We start from the raw sequence: 18,842 nt of genomic DNA, 5'->3' as shown, positions 1-18,842 counted from the left end.
TTATGGTACAGGAATTCTGATACAAGCAGAGATGTACTCTAGTTATTTTATATGATTTTATATATAGATCTCCATAAGGTCTATGTCAAACAAACCACGGGAGGCCAAATTGTAGGTTGGTGTGAATCGGCGTACTTGAATTGATAAGATGAGTGGTAGCATTTTTCCACAGTATATGAAAAAGTATGCTATCAGTGCAGCACTGCCATTATGCCAGCTTGAGTGCTTGCTATTGCTGTGTCTTTTTTTCTCTAACTCTCTTATTCCCAAGATGCTAGCAGCAGCAACATCGAAAAGCTCTTATCTCCAGACTGCAGATGGAGAAGTGAGGCACATGGTAGAATAAGGGTGAAATTCTCAGCAAAGATTTATAAGTTACTCAGGTGCCTAACTCGTATTTTCAGAACTGATACTGGCCTATTTAAAGCAGCTCTTCTGTTCACAAGAAACTGATCTACTTAGTTGCTGCAAGAAACATGCTGCTTTATATTAATCATGCGACAAAGAGAAAGAAGGGGAAAGTTCACCTGAATAGACAGGAAACGAGGGAAAGGGCAGAATGTAGCTCTGTCCTGTGTCACTTTGGTCAACTGTTGGACTCAGTGTCAAACCCTTTATTATTCCTATTTTACAAAGTGAAATACATATTTTTTAAAGCTATGAGGATGTCTTTTTTTTTTTTTTTTTTTTTTTTTTAATATATCTGAGATGGGAAGAGTTGTGCTCTCTTACCTTACCTTTCACACTCCTGGTCCCTCAGTTACGTAGACTCTCCTGGTGCTCCTCAAAAAAGGAAATCCTTATTGGCCTTTTTTTCTTTCAGAATATCATTAGAAAAAAGGAAAAAGTTCTTGCACTGCATGGCACTCCACAAGAAAACTCTGTCCTGATATTTCCATACAGTTCAAACATCAGTGGAATGTTCTTTGAATAGCAAGGGTCCAGAAGGATGCATGGTCTTCTGGGGGCAGACTGCTTTTGAAGCACTTCATATATCTCTTAACTGGACATATATGTCCAGGTTTAACTTTTTCACTGGAATGAAGCACAGACTGATCTTGAAAAGCTTGCTTTACAGTTGTTTCTCCTCCCTGGCTTAGATTAAGTCTGGATGAGTGCTTGCCTTTCTGTCTGTCCAAAGCTGGTGAAGGTTTGCTGTCAGAGCTTATAGATTTAGATAGCATCTAGAGAGAAATTGCTTTGTCCAAGCTGCTTTTAACAATTTCTTCACCTTCCTCTTAAAAAAAAAATAATAAAAAAAATAAAAAATCTAAAAACTGGACTGTTGAATGGAATGGGCATGTTTGAAAATGATTCATTCCATTCTTGATTCAGAGGATATTTACAATCATGAGTGGTGCCTGTGACTGGTCATCTTCAGGTTTTGTGAGACTTCTGTGCCCCACAGCCTACATTCATTTTATAACCTTATTTCTGAACTCCTGACCTTCCCTTAGCAGCATACAGTACATGCTGCTGCCTTTGAGAGATGCTAGGATCTTCTCTAGCCATAGTGGAGAAAATTTTTACAAGTGTCTGTTTATGATTTTCTATGAATAGAAAATCACAGTCTCTCTAAGATGACCACTGGACTGGGCTGTTTAAGTGGAAGTGAATAGAGAGAATCTGTACTGGTGCTGTGCTGCCTATTCTTACTATGACTTAATCATCTGAGTTTCAGGCAAAAGCTGAGTACTGTGCACGTGCAGCTGTTTTGGCAAACTTTGCTGCTGAATCTTGCAAGTCATATATGACATTCCAGGTAAAAAGGGATTTCACATAATTCAATTTTTTTTTTGTTTTAGTTTTTTTTTTTTTTTTTTTAGTAGCTGGAAAGGGCATTAGAAAGATTAAAAGATATTCAACCAACCTTTTTTTGGACATATTTCTTATTATATTAGAAAGTTTTTCCAACTGTATAGGATAAACAAGAGGAAATTGATTCTTTGCTCAGATTTGTACATGCCAAATTGTGTTCTCTGTTACTGAGATTCATTCAGTTGTCATGATCTTGCTTTTCATAGAAACAATTTTCATCTCTTCCTGTGTCCTTTAGGCTAAGGTTATGCTTCAGTCTCATAAAAAAAAGCACTCACTTTCTTTGACACTGAGTCCTAGCTGCCTTCAGTTTTGAAGTGCTGCCTTTCATGTTGGCAGATATTCATCATTACTTCTGCTTGAGATGAGAGTATTGTCAGTCCTCACTTCAGCAGGCTGGATAGGCATATTTTCCATGGTTGCAGGAAAAATCCTAGATGATAATGATATTCTATTTGGCAGTCTTGTGGTCATACAATACTTCCCTTACAGAACTACATTTTCTTCTGTTCTTCTCTCACTGAGCTTGCTATTATGTTTGTAACCTTAAAATTACAAAGCTAAAACACAAATGTCATTTTTCTGGCCTATTTATCTCAGTGAGATTCTTTTCCAATCGGGGAATAAAAAGTAATTTTGATTTCAGTTATTTTATTTAGACCTCATTCTGCATATACCTCCTCACTTTATTACTACACTCCAAACCCTTTAGAAAAGCTGAATATACCTCCAGGAATACTTGAAAGCTAGTAGATTTTTTTTAGGCCATGATATAAGCCTTTCCTACTAATTTTGTTTCTGAAGATAATTTGGTTTAATAGCAGAACATTTTTGCTCAATTTTACAGGATTAAAGAGAGGACCTATTCAGTGAGTCGTCATTGTATTCACCAATACTTCCTTCTTCATACATATATTGGTTCCTGCTTCTAGTATAATCATAAAAATAGCAGAAGCTCTTGCACCGGTGGCCATCATTCCTCTGTTATGGGTAAGAGCCTACTTTATACCCCTTTAACATCTCGTTTGTATCAACTCCTCTGTGTGTTTCAGCTTTGAAAACTAAATGCTCAGAGCTTTTTTTTTTTTTTTTTTTTTTTTTTCACCTTTAGGCCCTTGAGTTCATACCCTTCATCTAGAAATATTCTTTGATGTGTACTTCAGCATTTTCTGGCTAAATGCTCTTGCTTTAAGGCATTTAGATATTTTTGATGCTTAGACATTTTAATTTAAATAACTGATTAGATGCTAACACTCCTGTGACAGAGCACACATTAGGATCCAGGGCCTGTATTAAGCTTGTGCATTTTCATTTTTTGAATGAGCTGTTCTTGCTGTGTGGGTACAAATCTTTAGTTAGTCAGTGATGATGCTATTGCTCTTAATCATTCTGTTTTAAGCTTTCTGCAGTTCTTCTAAAATTGTTTACAGATGCAAAGAGGTGCCTTAACTCTTAATTTCCGCTGTATTAAGAGCCTAAGGACATCTTAAAACTCAAACATGTATCAGTGCCTTTAAGTCTCACCACAAGTGCCTGCAGCCCACCAAACAGCATCCCTGTGCTGAAAACTGTGACACTGTGCATTGCAAATGCATGGCAAATAAAACATTAGCACGTTACCTAAGAATGTTTACACAGGACAGAAAGAGCGTGTGTTTAATGCTGGTGCTGAAATATGTGTAATTGTCTGGTCAGAATGCCATAATCACCCAGGTTAACTACAGGGTATTTGTGAAGAATATAGATACCTCCAGAGGTGATAGAACCCTATTAATGTCTCTGTTACCTTTTGGACATGTCTGCCTCTGTGCATTGACCAGGAAGAGACCAATGCTCCTAAATTTTAGAAGCTCAGTCACGTGCTAAGACTTAACTGGGATAAAGTCCAGGAAGAAAAGAAAAGAAAAAAAAAAAAAGAAAACCAGATTAGGAATACTTTTAGGAAGTATTAGCCATTTAGCAGGTCCTATTTTTAATTCTCACTTGTGTGTAGAAGAAAGGAATTAATGAACTAAGTGTTTTAATATTAATTTTAGAGACCTGCAACAAAATGCAGGATGTGTGGTTATCAGAAAATGAGCAGCTATGAGATATTTTCTGTAAGTCTAGTATATCTTCATAGCACCAATGATTCTTCCAGATGTACTTGTAACTGTGAAATCTTTGTATGACGTAGCTGCAGAAACCAATTTCACTTGAGTGGGATATATGTTTTCAACAAGTAATTTCTGTGAGAATGCTTGAAACATGAGTGGCGGAGACCAAAACTGTAAGTTCCTTTGAGGTCCTGCTGAAATTGAAAAATCTAGGAATTTTTTATTCTGGTGAAATATAAATAATGAATACTCTCCTTTCTGGATAAGAGGAAAAATATAATTCTGAAATGCCAAGACAAAGCATGTCCTCAATCTTACCTCCTTCCAAACTTGATTTCTTGTTGTTTTGGATGAACTTAGAATCAATATCTAAGCTATCGGATGATCGCAAAAGGTCAGCCATTGATTTTTTTTTCTATTTATGGCATTTTCTTTAGATTTTTCTTTGTTCTTTAGTACTACAAATATGACTTGTGTATTGTTCTGAGAACATTAATCCATTACACTATGGAAATGACATATTTTTGATGTCAGTAATCATATTGATTGATATCAAGTACAATGATCTTTAGAAATATTTCATTTAAATACCAACTACTATTTTAAAATATCAAAATATGAATTAGCTTCTCGTTAGAGAGCTCATGCTGTATACAAAGAAGTGATCTTGTTTCTGTAATTCATGGAAGGTCTAATCTAAATCCCATTGAAGTTTGCAGGAGGTTTTTCAAGGCAAATAAGATGAAAATCATAAAGTCTTTGTACTTGTATAAGATATAGTGCTTTCTTTGCTTTTCTAATTCAGGCAACAGAGAGTCTGACTGGGGTCTATGTGCTTAGAAGGTTGCATAACGTTTTCATATGGCTGCAATTTCAAGCCCAATGGATAAAAATTAAAAACAATAACAAGCTTATTTGTGCACTCAGTGTAACTCAATGCTGTGCAATTGTTTGGAAGTTTGGATTGTCTATTCATTGCAAATAGCATCTGTGCTCAATTACATTCAGTCTATTAGGAGGCAGGGCTTTCAGAAGTAATAAAAGCGTCTTAAGAGATGCTTTGCACTAGAGAGCTAATGATTTCTGAAAAAGACAGACAATTGGGTTGATTCCACAGGTACTGCAGAAGGGAAAATGTTCCAGATGAAATGGAAATTATTTCATGAATCATCTCATGATTTCACAGAAAGAAGGGGAGTATTATTACTGATTATTCTCTATAAAATGAGTTTAGCAACATACCATCATCCAAAAAGGCAAAGTGAAAGGTTGCTAAATTGGATATTTAAATTTTGCTAATGAGAATGAAGTGAGTTGATGAATGTTGAATCACTCCTTGGCAGTTTTTAAAGAAAGGTTATCATTCATTCTCTTTTCTGTACTGACAGATGATGTTTCTTGTTGAAATGAGGCTTTCCTGACTTTTGATAAAGTCTGCTGAAAATAGCATTCTCCTGCCCGAGCTGTGTATTCAGTTATAACAAGTACTGACAGGGAATGATAATTTGGGACGCTCTGCAGTGTTTTGCCCTTTGGAAGGTTTTCTCTTGTTTTGTGTGAAGTGCGCCATGGTATCGCTGTATTGCATTATTTAGCAATGAATTTAGAAGGTGCCACTGCTGTCTGTTCCAGCAATCCATACTGAACTCAAGTAGTCTCTCCTGCCTCATGAAAGTAGGGCACTGATAAATTAAATTAACCTCTTGTGTGCGGCAGACTAGGCAATGATAAAACTTATGGCAAGTGGATGATGTGTTTTGCTCCACCACTCTGTCCCTTTCCTGATGGCTGCTTTCTAACTGCAGAAGTTGAGCCCTCTGGATGATGATGGCAGGGCTGATGGGCTGCTTAAATTCCTTCCCTTGCTTCCTCCTGTTCTTAAGATCCATCACAAGTGGACTTTGGGCCACAAAAAACATCTGTTTACCACAGTGATGCTGTATATAGAGTTTCCAGTTTGTATATGTTCTTTTTTTTTTTTGTATCTGGTATTTATACATAACTGTGGAAGGCTGTAAGAAGCTAGAAGTGAGGAGAAGTCTCCTGAAAGGAGACAAAAATTGCAAGGTATAAGCTTGGAAATAAATTTCAGCATTTGTGGAGCAGACTGTGTATATGCAAATGCATCTGGATTATCTGACGGCCTTTCCACATGACACGTTTTGTGCATTCTTCTTGACCAAAGAGGAAAGAAAATATTGAGGGTAGTCATTCAGTTGTAGGAAATACAGCAAAACCAGTTCAAATAGTGCTTTGGTAAATAGTCAAAAGGACAAAAGGGAGGGAAGTCATCAGGTGGGTAATCAGATAGTGACAGTATGTTTGTGTTTGCTGCTAGAGTACATTGAAAATGTTGTTCATTTAACATCAAGCATCCAAAGATTATCAATTCTTATTTCATCAGCAGGTACAGAGTGATAAAGCTGCCAATGATCTAAACATAGAAGTGGAAGAAAGAGGTTAAAATGTCTTAGAAAACCAATTAGATATTAATTGTGATAGGAAGAGCATTATCTGAATTTAAATAAGTTAGTAATTCTGTCCATATAATCAGAGACTTGATCTAAAACTTTCCATTACTAGTCTGAAAAACATTGGTATAATAAATAGGAATGCTATTCTTTGTTTCTGGTGGGTTTTCATCATTTTTTGTTTGTTTGTGGTTTGTTTTGGTAGCAATTGCATGGATGGCAAGTTAATAGTCCTTCTGCAGGCAGAATTTCACCTGATGAATTTTGAAATGTCAATGAAATGAAAAACAACCAGTGTAGTTGTACTCATTTGTGTAGAAAATTCTCTTACCCTCCTTCATCTTTTATTTCCCATCACACCCTGTTTTGATCTTAGGGCAAAAAAAAAAAAGTGTTACCATTTTTTTCACGTACTGTTAAATTGCCTGTAGTGCGTTGATAGCCTTGCTCTCTGCTGGCTGGGAGGTATGGCCATTTTGTGTACTTTATTCATTATATTCATTATATTCATTTATTCATTGTGTACTTTAGTCATTATATACCTGATTGTGACATCTGTGCAGCTTTACAGCATCAGAAGTGACAGAGCTTTGATTTCAGTTGGGAGTGCTGAGCACAGATGTCTCACGAATAATACATAAAAATAAATATATATATAAAATAATTGATTCCCACTTTCATATACCACACTGTGTATACCATGTTTAGCAAAAGAACTTTCACCTACTAAAGTTTTCTAATATATTCACTGGTAGGTTTAAGAAGGCAAGATAATTACTTTTTCTACCCCCGTTAAAAAAAAAAAAAAAAAGTCTATTTCTATTATTAATTTTTAAGAAATATGAAATTGAGGATGCAAAATGGATGGGTTCTTTAAAAACAAACAACTAAACCAAACCAAACAAAACAAACAAACAAACAAACAAAAAAAAAGTTAGGAGCTGGAAAACCACGTGTAAATGAGGCACTGTCTCCTTGTCATGTTGCCTGGTCAATAATTTTTCTCACAGTGAGATTTGTACTTGTTCACAACAGCTCCTGTATCCCACCACAGCCTACAGTCCCTCTCTTTTGAAAGAGATGATACATGAAAAGCTGAACACAGACTTAGTTCTGTAACTCAGCCAGCAGCACAATTTCTAATGCATGCAAATGAACTATTCATGGTGCAAAGGCAGTTCTTTAAAGATTTATTAAAATATCACTTTGCAAATGGGAGAGTTAACAAGCTAAGTGTTCATAGTGTGATAAATGCTTTCTTAAAAAGTGCTGTTGGTGGTCCCTGTGCAATGCTTTGCCAACAGGCCCACTTTCTTAGCAAGGTCCTGCCTTGTGGCTGAGAACTGTTTGTTTCTATGCTTTCAGTTTTCACCATAGTGCCAGTCTTGTCTGGAGCTCTTGTTGTGTATGTCAGAACCATGAAATGTAGCCTCGCAGCGTGAGCTTTCCTGAAGGCATGAGAAATGAGTGTTCCAAATGCTTTATGTGGAAACAGGTCTTTTTAAACAACTATTTCTAGAGTGGTATATCATAGCTGTGACTGTGAAAATTATGGATGTTCAAAAGATATTTAGCAGAGGGTATTATTTTAATAGGAGAAACCTTACGATGGCCTGGCCACTGCTGTTCACTGCATTCAGTTAGATCTAATTACTGTTGTCTCTTATCTTTAGATTACAGTTAGTTTCAAACATGGTCTATACCTCACTAACAACAAAAAAAAAAATTCTGGAGAACAATGTTTTCAATGAAATCCGATAGTCTAAATCCTTGGTTCTTCATTAAGTCTTGACAAGTCAGTTCCACTGAAATCTCACTTCCTCACCCAGTTAAAAATGCCTCTTGGTTTTGTTTTATTCTTTTAGGGTGATCTCAGGCTGGACCTCAAGTGAACTTGAGAGAAAGATCTGATTAAGTGGTTTCCCATGTTTCTTGTTGTTGAGAGAAATAACATCCATTTATCCAGAGAAATGTATCTGGAGCACATTCTGTGGCCAGAAAAGGGAGCAGGCAGGTATTTGTATCTTTCCTAGAAACAATTTCCCTCCGAGGTCTTGTGTAAACATAGCTTCTAGCAGAGTGGAATAGCAGAGAGGACAAGAGACCTGCAGGCTGCTGATTAATAAGCTGTTGAATGGTGGTGGATGCCTGTGAGTCTGTTGCACATCTCTTGAAATGTAACATAACCAGGTCTGCAGTGATCAGCACACCCCTCACACTTCATTATTTGTTCTCTAAACTGTCAGCAGTGCAGACGGTAAACTACAAATTACGAGCATTACTTGTGATGTGCTTGGGTACGTTTTTCCAGCACCTCAGGGAAAAAAAAAAAAAAAAAGTAGCTACTGCATTCCAAACAAATAGGTTTTCTTCTTGTTAATGGAGCTTGGAGCAAGGACAATAGATGTATGTACACACTGAGATCACATGCAAAAGCTGAATCAGTAGTCTCGGTACAAGCTAGAGCTCTCTAGAACATAAATATGACATTTGATTATGGAATAAAATATTATGCAAGTTGTTATTGCATTGGACACACTTACAGTTTTCAGCTCAGACAGTTCTAGGCAGACAGAAAATTGTATAACCATAAGGCTGAAAGCAGTGAGCCCACTCATTGTCTTTGCTGGCTGCCTTTTGCCACATGGGAAATCCTCACAACAATTTTAGAATGAAGGCGTTACATCAGCATTATTCAAGGAGATGAGAGCAGACATCTACTGCTCTCTTAAACAGCTGTTATATTCTGCATCCGTCATAGGACCTCTATAGCAGTTAAGCTTGAAATTTAAGTCAAACAGGAACAGCTATGACTTTTTGTATGGATATCTTGTAACGACACAAGATGTCCTGACATAGGATACAGGGAAGGAAGAAATTTGGTAGCAGTTAAATACTGTAAACCAAAGTGTTTACATAAGAATAGTCTCAAGCGGTATGCTGGTTGTAAATGCCAGTGTGAAACTTTACAATATAGCACATTTCTTTAGATAGGATTAGAGAAAGAAAACTATTAGCTGTTTTAGTAAGATAATAGCTGTGCCATATAGTTTGTACATTTTCCAGGAATTGGACCAAAAAAAGAATTTCATAAAGTAGCACATCATAAAGGAGATTTCAGGCTGAGCTCAGAAGATAGCATTAGAATAGTTTAATTTAATTTTCTTTATGACATAAAACAGAATTTGCAATAAATAATTTTATTTTGAATAAAAGATACCTTTGAAAAATATTGTACATCGTAGAGAATCCAGCATTGCTGCTAGTCATTTGTTTGAATGCTTACTCGTCTTCACCATTCAAAAAGAAGGCACTGTACTTCTAATCTAAATTGTTTCAACTTCCAACACAGCTTGTATTTTTAGATTAAGTAGTGATTTCTTATGATTTTTTAAAGAATGTATGTTTAATTGCAGTAAGCTCTTCTTTTAATATCATCCTTGAGTATTTTGACCCCAACTATAGCATATGCACTTACAGCTCTTTATTATTTCAATAGCTCTGCTTTGCACCAGCTCCAGTTTCAAAATTCTCCTTCTTTAAGCACACCAAAGCCTATGACAAGACTCCTTACCAATGAGTATTAAGAAACTAACCCATCAGGAGACGAAAGAAAAGGTATTGCCAGAAAACAGCAACTAGTTCAAAGTTAGAAAGCAAAGAATAAGAAAAGGCCTGTTTTTTCAATGAGGTGCTGGGGTGGTTGCTATTTAGCATTCTCTTGCATGAATGAAAAGGGATGAACAGCAAAGTTAGCTGATGATAGGGAGTTAAGAGCATAGAAACTGAAGAGTCTCAACGATCTCATGGTGCCAAGTAGGCAGCAGATTAAATTCACTTGTTGATCAATAAAATGCTATATGCAGAGAGAAAACAAACAAACTTATTCCTGTATGTTCTGAATATGCTATTGTTGAAAGAGAATTGTAAACCCATCTGTAGTTACCTATAGACGTTAAGTTGGTTTTGGGTGGTGGGCAGAAAAGTAAAGGTGTTAGGAAACATTGAGAAGAATGAGATAGAGCGTCACTATACAGCTCCATACAATTCTGAGAAACTCACATTTGAGTATAAGCTACAAGTCTGCTCACCTCATTTCAGAAAAGGGAGTAGTAACCTAGAAGAACACAGACAACAACGGTCAGAGGTACAGAACTTCATCTGTATGCAGAGGAAATGAAATAACTAAGACTAAAGCTTAGAAAAGAAATGACTGTGAATGGTTATTATAAAGATCTATGCAATCGTGAATGACATGGGGGAAGTCTTGAGGGAATGATTATTCACTATTCAAAAGACACAAACCGAGGCACATGAAATAAAATGATCAGGCAGGCAGTTTATATCAAATGAAAAGAGGAACTTTTTCATGTTATGCATAATTACGTTGAGAAACATGGAGACACAGAGTTTTTTAGATTCAAAAAGTTGTGATGGGTTCAAAATGTGATTAGATAAATGATGGAGAGTTGCAAAATCATAAAACATGAGGAGGGAATTGTCAGCTTGGGAGCTGCTGGAAGCTCAGATACAGGGAAATCATCATTCCATCCCAGGCTCATATAATTCTTAAGAGCCTCCACAAATGGCTATCGTTAAAGTCTGGCTGCTAGGCTGAATGAATGTTTCATCTGACTCTACAGTCATTCCTATAATCTTTATGCTGGATGCAAATTCAAAATTCTAGTGTGCTAGTCAACCTGTACAAAATAAAGCAATCTTTCCACTTATGTGCATGCAGTGCTCTGTTTAAACACAGTGCTGTAACCTTCTTTGTTGCAACATGACACTAGAGCCCAAATCCCCACAAGCTTCAGGAACACGTTTTCCATAGATTCAGTCATTTGTCTTTAATTATTAATTATATTCAAACTCTAAGTTAGCTATTCCTTTGTTTTGCCCAACATCATATTCAGGCTCACAGACCTGCAGTTACTCATATTTGAATCAAACCTGGGCAAAAATTTGCATGTAATTTGGCTCTAGTCTGGATTTACATTGTATTTAAGTAGTTATGATCTGGATTGTGTAGCCTAAGGGCCGACTGTGTCACCTGTGTATTTGCATTTTGAAATACTGCAATACTGCATGATCAGTCACTTATCTCTGTTGTTTGAAGTTTAATCATCACTCATTTAATAGCCTGCTTCCTAAAGTGTCCTTATTACCCAATTTTGCCACTCTTCTCTTTTATACTGACCAAATGCAAATTAGTGTGTTTTTTTTTTTTTTTCTGGTTTCTTAAAGTAACAAGAAATGCACTACACAAGAAATAGTTTTTTTTTTTTCATATTTCAACAGTATAATATTTTTGTATTAAACCATAATGGGAGTGCAAAGACTATTATTGAATCCTTGTTCTTTTTTTTTTTTTTAAATATGGAGTATGAATGGGGGAGATCTTATATTGCTGTATACTGTCCACATGTATTTAACGTATGCATATTTCTTGAGTTACTGCATGCATTTCCCCACCAGTACTTTGAATCTTATGGGGAAAACTGCTTTGTTATTTATTAACTTGTGGTTGTCGCGCTTTCCAGTATACTCAGTGGCTAGGAGCGTATGCCTGTGGTTAAACTCTTCTATTTGTCCTGTTGTCATATAAATGTTTATTACTGTTGTGTACCACAGTGCTAAATGTTTTCACTCAAAAATCATGGTTCCTGTGTTGTGTTTCAACTTTATCTCAGCTTTAAAATTCAATATATTGAGTAAATGTAGGAGAGATTAGTATATTTAATATGAGAGCAGTTTTTGTAGTGTTGTTAAGTTCTCCATCAATTCTAAAAGACATTGATAAAGATTCAGAAGGACCAATGTATTCAGCAATACTAATGGGATCCTCTTACACGTTTTTGAAAGTTTCAAGAAACCTTCTGTATATCCTTTACTATAATGTTGAGTTGAAAGAAGAAAAAAAAATTAAAAAGTGGAGGATAAAGACTTGATTTCCACCAGCCTGCAGACAGTGAAATCAATGAGGTCTTTGTGATTGAAGCGAGTGAAGAGCCAACCTAATTTGACAGCCTGCCTCAAAAATTCTTGAGACAGAAAAGCAATAAACTGCTGCAGACTCAGAGTTCTGCTACCAAAAAATATATATAAATAAAGAAAAAATACCCTGGTATAAAACAACTGGAATTTTTTCCTTCATATTTAGATTTTTACCTAAACAAACAGCAGTAGTTGTGTTGGGAAGTTGGTACCTGTATGCAAACATATTAACAAAACGAGAAAAAGATGCTCTTAATACCTACGGTTTCTAAGAATCTCAGAGATTACATCAGGTTTTGTTGCTGTTTCTCATTCTCAACTGCAATAGCTCCAAAGGACTCTACTCGGACTGAAATTTGTTTCATGTCCAAGCACTCAGATGCATGATATGGACTTTAACGGTGCTGATTTTCAGGTGATGTTCACATGGATGACTATACTCGTAAATTCCAGTTTTCATTCCAAGGGTACAGATCTGCCCTACTTTTGACAATTCAAAAGAAACACATATTTAAGTGCAACATAACATAATTTATTTTATTTTTTTTAGCATTTAAAAGTATGAAAACCTTTTAAGTGCTGTGGGACAGGTATGCAGCTATTGAAATCAAGTTTGTACAGCTGAAGAAATCAGAAAAACTACTTTGATTTACAGTGGCTGCAGTTGCAACTTGCAAATATTTCTATAAATCTTATCTAATCATAAACAGTTTTAAAATTCAGTGGGAGAATTGCTGTAAAAACACTGTACATAATGCATATGTTTCTGTAACTTGCTGAATTAAATGCTTTCCTTGTGTAGAGTTAGTAAAAAAAAATAAAAAATAAGGTTGAATGTTGTCCTTTGTCCACAGTATCCTTCACATTGATATCAGTAAGAATTGTTTGTATGTGAGAATGTGTGACTGACCGTTTGTCAGTGGCAGATGTGAATTCATCATCTTCCGAAGAGGCTGTAAACCTCCCAAACTGGAGTTAAGGTTGCTGTCTGGAGGACTTTACTTTAAGGGCTATTTACTATCATTGCTGAAGCTGGGAATGTGAACACGTTATCCCATTCAAATAGATCAACATTTTTGCATTTTAGAATAATTTAAGGACTACTGAAAAACAAAGAGAAAAATTCAAATGTTGAGAGGCAAACCCTTTGTTCCTGTTACTCCATCGTGGCAGCATGCTGAGGCATGGTACGCTGGAGACACGGGCTCAGTGTTTGAGGGTCAAAATTGCAGTGACCTGATGGGCAGCCTCTGATGGATGCTGTCAGAATTGCCAACACATGATGGGTTTTCAGCTTGGGCTGTAAGAGTCAGTGGGGAGCAAGCCGGGACTGGCAGAGGCTCATCACTGCTAACTCATCCCTGCCAGGGAACACGAGGCTTTGTCTAATCGCCTTGTTGTGATGGACAGCCTTGATACTGCGAGGGTCCTTCCCTCAGCATGAGCTGAGAAGAGCTAATGTGCTCATGCATTAAACTTGTCTGACCTGCAAATAGAGAATGTGTTTGAGGAGGGAAGTTGGAGCTGAAGAAAATGCATAATCTGCTGTGTTTTGCTGGAATTCTTTGAATATTCATTAAGCCTGGATAATATGTTAGGTTACTAATTCAGGTCTTCCGGATTTTAATGTTATTTTTTTCTCCTGTATTGTGAGTTTGATTTGAATGGAATATAGTTTTCACTGTAGAAAGAAAAGGTTTTCTAAAACCCAGCTTGTCCTTTTATCTATAGTAGGGAACTCAATGACAGGATATTTTTGAGCTTCTAATTGATTCTTATCTGCTATCAGGTATCAAAGTAGATGATCATAAAATGTGACCTTATTTTTATGTGGCATAGTGTAGGAGTTTGGTTAAGTTGGAGAAATAAAAACACAAAAATCCTTATTAAAATAACTACCCAGAGCTTTGAATTCCACAACACAAATATGGTTCAAAATTTAGCTTTTCAATTATCTAGTTTAAGCAATAACAAACTATTCCCAGAAGTAATAGTCAATAATATAATAGCAAGACATTTGTTTTTTCAGTCCTAAAATAATCACATCTCAAAATCAATTGTGAAAGTCATTTACTGAAAATGATATGCTATGTGGCTTTTGTTACATTTGCCTCTTTGCCTCTTTTTTTTTTTTTTTTTTTTTTTTTAGGCAAGGAAAGAAAAAAGATGTCCTATCCCAAGGAATACAAGAGAGTTATCAAACATGGCTGTGTCCCTCTTGCCACTTTGATGCCAAGGGACTCGTCGAGCTGTAAACCCACATCATTGTGAGTATATGGTGTACACATACCTATAGTATCACAGTATTAAATCCCCGTGTCCCCCTGCTTTGCTTTAGAAATTGGTTAAATAACATTAGCTTTTCAGTCTTCTGCCCTGATTTCCATGTAGCTGTCTTCTGATATCCCAGCTGTGCAGATCTCCACTGCATGCGAGCACTGTAGGATTGTCTTGCCATCTGGTTTTACATCCTAAGGATCTGAATGAGTAATCATTCACTAAAAAGCATTGCCTAAAGTAATCCTTGACTCTATTAGATGGTTCCCTCCAAAACTAGTACATACATAGACATGCACTCAAAAAGAGAGATGTAGAGAACAGTAATAGCAAGGCTGGGGTCTGTGTGAGGGGAGAATCAGTGGGAGTATCTGGGTGTGAAAGTACAAAAGGGGCAAACAACAGGAAGGTGGTCCTCTGAATGGTTTATGTTAATCTACCAGGTTTGAGAGGCCATCAAGACCCAAGCAGACCTACGTGCAGTTTCACAAGGCACCCAGTTTTGGAGACAAAGGACAGTGATGACTCTTGATGGTTCACAGAGTTGGGACAGGATGGAGACACTGCTCACTGTCAGCTCCAGAAGGTCTCAAAAACTCCTATCTATTACCTGGACGTTGTTGTCAGCCTACAAAGAACCTCAACCTTTGTGACAAAATCTTGACACCTGCCATCTCTTGTCCTCCCTGTCATCATAACAGATCCTGGACCTCACATTTGTGGACAAGAAACCTGAGACACCACAGACGTCCAGATGCTGGTGAGTACAAGAATTTGAAAGCCTGAGTGAAACTTTTTTTGTTTGTGTTTAATTTGAAATAAGTTCACCTTCATCTTCTGTAAGATCTGAGGTGGGTATTTGCTACATTGCTACATTCCTACACATACACATACACACACAATTGGGAATGTGTCTCAAATATGATTTCAAATGTGAAGAATCTATACTTGATTCAAATGATCTGATTAAAAACACTGCCTTGGGCCCATTCCTTCAAGATGTCCCCCTAGGATCCTTTCTAGCAGTTTATCAAATACTTTACGAAAGTTACATGGTCCAAAGCACATACAGCCGTATGTGCACGTATATGTTTATCAAAATGTATATATTCATTTAATTCTTGCCAACTTCTGCCTTATTAGTAAAATCCAATTCCCCATATGCTGAAACAATGACCTTTATATTAAAATTCAAGGATTTATAAAACAGATGGTGGAGACAAAAAAAAAAAAAAAAAAAAAAAGAAAACAAATAAAACCCCAGCTTGTCCGGCTGCAAGGACCAAAGTATGCATATTAAAATAATCTTGGAAAGCTGGCTGCAATAGCTAAAGCATATGGGCTTAGTTTGTTATACGGTACCCTTGAGTTAAAAGTTATTAGCATCTTCTCTTATGCTGTTCATGAATAATATGTAAAACGCTATCTGATGGTGTTGATAAGAGATTTAACATTAGTGAGTAATGGGATTCATAGGGTGTGTGCTGTTCATAGTGTTCAGGATTCAGACTGTTTTTCAGTAGAGATTCTGATATAAAGGGGAAACGTGGTATTTATGTGGCTTTAACTATGGTGCTAAATGTACATAAAAGAAAATCGGTAGGGTTTAAATAGCTGAAGACACCTGAAGAAAATTTATTTGACAGAAAAGCTGTCATCTGTCCACTCAAACCAGTTTCTTGGGTTAAAAGGTATTTATAGTCTTTTTATTACAGTTTGCAAAGAATTAAAGGGAAAAAAGAGTCTTAAATTGTCGTTAATCCATGTGACTGCTTATACGAGTATCATAGGAGGAACTGGCTTCAGAAAGGACTCCTACTTTCTTTTGTCTTCTATCCTGACTATAAGTTTTTAATTTGTAGGTTCTCTTCATTTTCTCCCATGAAGGATGATGTCTATGTAGTTGTTGTCTTGGTGGTAGTGGGTTTTGTTTGTTTATTTCTTGAATGATACTAATTTATTCTTCCCATATTCTAAGCTTCTTGAACACAAGCCAACTTTAGAGTGGTACCTGTCTATTTATTTGTATGTGCGGCAGTGCTAAGCTAATAATTTCTGCTGAAAAGAGATTGCTTTGCTTTGGGGATGTGGCAGTTTCTGGTCTGTTTTAGTGTTCGTTCAGGCTGTGGAACTTGTGTGCAGACTTTGCAGTCAAGCCTGTAGTCGAAGTATTTCCTAGATCCTGAGACAGAGTCTCAAAAATTTCAAAGACAATTTCTATGTATGTACTGTTATAATGCTTGAGACACGGAAATGTGTGATTATTGTATGATAACAGAACCAAATGCATTGAAAGGCAGAAAACATATCTGTTTCTTGCTTTCTCAATCCTGACTTGAACATGACTGAATAGGAGATGGAGAGTTTATACTCAAAGCTGTTGGTCAGAAAACAGTACTTGTAGGTACTTTGGCAGCTTACCACCTGACAGAATAATGTTGACCTTCTACTGTAGTTTCCATTTCTCTTCTGGCAAAGTGGACTTGCTGTGGGCTTTGTGCAGTACAGATATTCAGATAGCAGAATTTATCTAGCCTATTGTGTTGTATTAGTATGCTGCTGACAGCATCTTCCTTGTGCAAATAAAACATAAATGATGTCTTTAATTAGTTTCCTGCCATGGCATCCAACATTAAAAATGGTTGTCCTCAAACACATTTGTCACCCTGACATTTTTCTGTGGAGGCCATGGTCAATAACCTTTAAAGTATCAGTTACATTCCAAAGATAATTTCTTACGTTCCTTTAAAAAAAAAAAAAAAAAGCATAAAAAAAAGCATAAAATAATGACATTCCTCAGAATGACAGAAAAAAAAATGATATTTGCCCAAGAGTGAAACTAGGACCTACTGGGCTCTTGATTGATAGGATCAGAGAAAGAGAAAACCTTTGCCAGGTTGAAGGTTTCCCTTTTAACTGCTGTAAAAATATTTCCAACGAGAGCACAAATTTTCTTCTGTCTTGATAGACAGTGGTGCTCTGCCTTTCATGCCCCTAGTTGGTAATTTGTTTACATGTTAGTAATTTTATATTATTGGTGTATATGTCTTTCACTGACATTATTTTATGCAGCTTAATTCATTTTATACTCTAGTGGCAATTCCTGTTTAATTTAAATGCTGCAAAACCTAAACCATTCAAGCACAAATTTGCATTTGACCTGTCAGAGGAAATGACTGACATCTGTCATCCCTGCTCATTGTTTTGAGGCTTGGCAAGTTTTCTATGTGAAAAATTCAGATGCAATGATTGTTGTTGAAGATTGCCAGATGCAGTATCAACAGATAAAATGGATAAGACTGCCATTGGTTCAAATAGCAGTTGATATGCACAGCAACTTGCAGGAAGCAAATTGTTTAGTTGAATTTTGTCACTGCTCAAGCATTAAAAAAAAAATACAAAATACTTCTGTGTTTCACAAACGTGAAATTTAAGTCTTTTAAATTCAGTGAAAGTACTCGTACAGGATCTGACTATTAATTCTGGAAAAAATGCATTAATTCTGCATACTTATTATACTCTCATTTCCATCAGAGCAAGCATCTTCTGTGGAGTTCTGGTATATTCTGCTGCTGGTGGAGTAAGAGTCTCTCCATTTACCAGCCCCAGGCACTGATGATATGTTTTTACTCTCTTCACGGTCTTTTGCCAATAGTTGGCCAAACAATATTGAGTGTTTGTATGCTGAGGTATTGGCTTTGAAATACAGGATATCTTTAGCCTGCAATTGCTTTCCATGAGCAGCTGGGCACTAACTAGCAAAGGAACCCTGGGGGCGCCGAAGGGGAGCTTAGGACCCCAGAGCTGGAGGGTTGGAGTGCAGAGAGTGTTGACAACCCATGGACCTTCCCTCTGGTCTCTGTTTTTTAGTTTCCTATGAGTAACATGGTGATAATGATGCTTCCCTGACTCACAGGGATGTTTTGAGAATAAACACGTTAAAAGTGTGTAAGGCACTTAGTAACTATGCAGATGGGAGCTATAAAAGTCCTTCAGACAGAAAAACCTGAGCCTTAGCAGTTCTGTGACCTAGATCAAGCAGCTCTGATCCTGTCACTAGACCTGACTGAGCTCATCTCCCTCAACTGTGTGATTAGCTGGTCTCAGATGGAGCCCTAAAAATTTCTAGAACCTTTTGCAGCTTTTCCCTTTCCCTTAGGGTCTGGGCATGCCACTTTGCTTT

The 18,842-nt window shown here is 36.7% G+C and overlaps 1 long non-coding RNA gene across 12 annotated transcripts in view; it reads left to right on the top strand.

Annotated features, from left to right (window-relative positions):
- Nucleotides 1-18,842, top strand: part of LOC106019051 (uncharacterized) — a 351,120-nt gene that overhangs the window by 208,475 nt on the left and 123,803 nt on the right. For 9 of the 12 annotated variants that reach the window (XR_011810791.1, XR_011810790.1, XR_011810789.1 and 6 more), the window contains 3 exons: nt 2,666-2,808; nt 14,532-14,649; nt 15,103-15,419. This is a non-coding gene — a long non-coding RNA (uncharacterized lncRNA). The remainder of the gene's footprint in view (nt 1-2,665; nt 2,809-14,531; nt 14,650-15,102; nt 15,420-18,842) is intronic. The other 3 variants (XR_011810792.1, XR_011810788.1, XR_011810787.1) reach the window with 2 other exon arrangements.

The sequence above is a fragment of the Anas platyrhynchos genome, chromosome 7, assembly GCF_047663525.1.
Source record: "Anas platyrhynchos isolate ZD024472 breed Pekin duck chromosome 7, IASCAAS_PekinDuck_T2T, whole genome shotgun sequence".
NCBI lineage: Eukaryota > Metazoa > Chordata > Aves > Anseriformes > Anatidae > Anas > Anas platyrhynchos.
This window is presented reverse-complemented; position numbering and strand designations above follow the sequence as displayed.